Raw genomic sequence first — 4,860 nt, 5'->3', positions numbered from 1 at the left:
AAGGTTTTTCCTGTTTCTTTTAGCCTTTCTAACTTGTTTGGATAAAATAAAAGTCGGTGGCGACTCTTGCTTACCGCGACATTTCTATAAAAAGTCAGTTCACCGTATTACACAAAGAATGATTGCAATGTTTTGGTCCAACTTCATGATGTCTTCCACTTTTAAAGCTGACGCACAAATATCTCTAAAAAACTGACTAATTTCAGTTAGTGGATCAAGAACATGTTTGGGTAGCTAGCCAAATGCAATTGGTAACAATTGTTCCATAAAAATGTGACAATCGTGACTTTTCATTCCATGCAACTTCCCAGTGTTAGGGTCAGCACACCTTGATAAATTCGATGAATACCCATCGGGCATTCTCAAATCTTTTAGCCATCGACAAACAACTTTAGCTTCTTGGGAAGTCAGAGTGAAACAAGCCTTGGGTTTTAATAACTTTCCATTCGGTAGAGGCTTCAACTCCAACTCTCTTCTGTTACACCATTTTTCCATGTCTTGTCTGACCTTCTCATTATCTTTTGTTTTGCCTTTCACATCCATCATTGTGTTAAATACATTATCAAAAAAATTCTTCTCAATATGCATAACATCTAGATTATGGCGCAACAAGTTATCTTTCCAATATGGGAGGTCCCAAAATATACTTCTTTTTGTCCAATTGTGCGTGACTCCGTATCCTTCAATTCGGCATGCTTTGCCAGTATCTGTAAATTTCGGTAGCTCACTAACTTGTTCCCATATAGCCCATGGTGGCAATCGAGGCGGAGGCGAATCTTTCACTCGTACATCTTTTTTAAAGTTTGTCATGTTTCTTCTATAGGAGTGATTTCGTGGTAGGAATCTGCGGTGGCAGTCAAACCACGAGCTTTTCCCACCTTTATCCAACGTGAACCCTTTGTTGTTTCCCATGCAATGCGGACAACCCATTTTGCCATGCGTACCCCAACCAGACAACATGCCATATGCTGAAAAGTCGTTGATGGTCCACATCAAGGAAGCTCGCATTGTAAAGTTTTCTTTACGTGATACATCATAAGTCCATTCTCCAATCCACAATCTCTTCAAATCATCAATTAAAGGTTGTAAATACACATCAATTCCTATTTTTGGACTCGAAAGTCCTGGAATGACGCACGTCAAAAACATGTATGGTTTTGTCATGCACATCTCATGAGGGAGGTTGTAAGGGGTTACAATAACTGGCCAACAAGAATACATATTCCCGACGCTTGAACATAAGGAGTAAAACCATCTGAGCATAATCCAAGCCTGACATTTCTAGGTTCTGCGGCAAAATCAGGATGTATTCGATCAAAATGCTTCCATGCCTCGCCATCAGATGGATGCCGCATAGTGCCTGAACTTGTTTTATTTGTGTGATGCCATGTCATTTGACTTGCACTGTGCATTGAAGCAAACATTCTTTTTAACCTTGGTATTATCGGAAGATAAAACATGGACTTTATCGCTACACGGTCTTGATTAGTGTTAACGGCTCTACTGGGAACTTTATATCTTGGACTCATACAAAACTTACATTCCTCCAACAACCCATCTTGAGTACCAAACTCATTATCGTAAAACAACATACAACCATTAATGCAACAATCAATCTTTCTTACTCTTAAGCCCAACTTTGACACCAACTTCTTTGCTTCATAAAATGTTGTAGGCAAGTTGTCTTTCATTGCAGTTGAGTCCAACATCATTTTTACGAAGAATTCCAAACACTGATCAGGAACATTCCAATTTGACTTGGCGGCCAACAATCTCACACACATTGATAACTTTGAGTCAGACGATCCATCAAACAACGGCGTATTCATCTCATTCAACAACTGATAAAATTTCTGCGCTTCCTCATTCGGCAACTCTTCCCCACCAAAATCTTCAGGTTCATCATAGGTTACGTTCACACCAAAAGCATCCTCAACCATGTCACCAATCAGATTAAAGTTTTCCTCATATTCCATAGGCGGCGGACTACTTGAAGCATGAGAGTTGCTAGTCTCTGGTACGTTACTAGGCAGTTCTTCACCGTTAAACGTCCAAACCCAATAATTTGCAATGAAACCCCTTCTATGCAAATGAGATGTTATTTCCTACGGGTCACTAATTATTGGTCTACATTCACATTTAAGACAGGGACACCTAACTCCTCCTTCGCTTCGACATAATTCCTGAGCAAACGGCCAACTGATAAACCCTTCAGCTCCAACTATAAAATTGGGTTTAAGTCTCATTCTTCCTGGAAATGTTCTATCGTACATCCAACTACGATAATACCGATAATATTCCATACTGCATATTTATACAATCATTATCATTTTGAGTTAGTAATATTAATCAACTTAATATTATTCTTAGACGTATACTAGTTAATATTTACTATTCTTAAAAACATTATTTAATAACAATACTACTAATATTTTTAACTACACATGTTATATTGAACATATGTTAACCATAAAGTTACTATTTTATTAACTACACATTTTAAGCTACACATATTGAAAATATTATTTAATAAAAATACTACTGTTAAATATTTACTATTATTAAAAATATTATTTTTGATTCAACTATTAAACATGTACCATATAAATATATATATTACATATTAAAAAGTGCTACTCATATAACACCATAGTTTATAAAGATAATAAATGTAATTTTTTATTAAATATATAATATATTCTATTTACAAAATGTAAATTTATAATTTATAATTTTTTATTTTTAAATATTAATAATATATTGTAAACATAACTTTTACACTCATTAAGATTAATATGTATATTATTTTTAATAATAATTTCTATTTTTAAAAACAATAATATATATTACATATAAAACATATTCTATTAGAATTTTTTTAATAAAACTATTTTTATCAAATATATATAAAAATGATGTATTTTTAATTATAGTTTGTTTATATTTCTATTTTTCAAAAAATAACTTATTTTATATAAACATAAAAAATTCATAACTTATATGTATAAAAATATTCTCTTTTTAATATTTTATTTTCATAATTCATAATATAAAAATATTATCTTTTTATTATAAACATAAAAAATTTAATTTCTATATATGCAAAAATTAAATTTATAATAAAAATTAAATTATATATAAAAATATAATATATATTCTGTTTTTTTAATATATAGTATAATATACCTAATAAACAAACATATCTAATAAACAAATATATAAATATAATATATATTCTGTTTTTTTTTAAAATATAGTATAATATTACTCATTATAATAAATAATATATATAATAAAAATTATAACTTTATAATATACCTAATAAACAAACATATCTAATAAACATATCTAATAAACAAATATATAAATATAATATATATCTGTTTTTTTTTTTAAATATAGTATAATATTACTCATTATAATAAATAATATATATAATAAAAATTAAAAATTAAAACTTTATAATATACCTAATAAACAAACATATCTAATAAACATATCAAATAAACATATCTAATAAACAAACATATCAACAAACACAACTAATAAACAATACAAATTTTATTTTCAACAAACATACCTAATAAATCTATTAAAAATATACCTATTAAATCTATTTAAAATATACTACAATAGACAAAAATAACTTACCTCTTCTTCAATCTACTCCTCCTTCTTCAATCTACTAATCTATACAAAAAAAAATCAAAAATTAAAAACAAAATATATAATGAAATTATAAGATAAACAAAATATCAAATGTAACCTTAACTACCTTTGATACAAAAAAAAATTGGGATTGAATTGATCTTGGAAGAGAAGGGTTGGATTTTAGGAGGGGATTTTGAGAGAGAAAGGGTTCTGGTTTCGTTTGCTGCAGAAGAAAAAATGGAAAGTTGTTCGTGAATGGTGGTGGAGGATAGTGAAATGGTTAGATTAATAGACAATGTAGCGACGTGGATAGCACATTGCTATTTGCCACCTGAGATACACGTCGCAACATGGCAACGGTAACATTTATCAATGCTTCTGCCTGCAAAGCTGCCACTGTGTCACTTCAGTGGAACGTTGTTTTTGATTTCTAAAGGTAGCAACGTGTTACTAACGTCACAACCAAATTTTGAAAAAATTTGAATGTTCCCCCCATTTGAATGTTATGGCTTTTAATGAATTAATTTATGTATTTAATGTAGCGACGTGTATCCCACGTCGCAACTGTTTTTCACATTACCCCATGTCTGACTTCTAATCACTTTAAGGCTGTAAAGTTATTTAATATTAAAATACAGGTTGTGATGTTAAACTCACGTCACAACAAGCATTTTGGAGCCACGTGTTTTCCTCGTCGCTAAATATGTCGCTGGGGAGGATTTTTTTTGTAGTGTTAAGGCAGACATAAAAACTACTCAAGTCCAAGAATAATCTAGCTATTCTGAATAAGGAAGTTTTTATGCCAGGAAGAATATTGAAATCGAAAGAAAGTTGTTTCTGCCAATTTGGGGATTGGTTGGACAATTTGTTGGGTGTAGAGATGTTTCGGATCATTGTCCGATTTGGTTGGTGAAGGATGATTCTAATTGGGGACCCAAACTGTTCAAATTTAATAACGAATGGTTTTCTTTCTCTTCTTTTATTCCTTTTGTAGAATCGGAATGGAAGGAGATGGTAGTTGTGGGTATAGCCGATTTTGTGCTTTGTGAAAAATTGAAAAGATTAAAGGAGAGACTTAGATGGTGGAATAGGACGGTTTTTGGTAAGATAGACTTGGTAGTGGAGGAAAGCATAAAGGAGATTAATAAGGGCGATGAGTTATTGGAGGAAGTGGTGGAAGAGGATTTCCTTGATTCTTTGAATGGTAGA

This window comes from Vicia villosa, unplaced genomic scaffold (assembly GCF_029867415.1).
Source record: "Vicia villosa cultivar HV-30 ecotype Madison, WI unplaced genomic scaffold, Vvil1.0 ctg.004798F_1_1, whole genome shotgun sequence".
In the NCBI taxonomy this organism is placed as follows: Eukaryota; Viridiplantae; Streptophyta; class Magnoliopsida; order Fabales; family Fabaceae; genus Vicia; species Vicia villosa.
Note: the sequence above shows the minus strand (reverse complement) of the source record.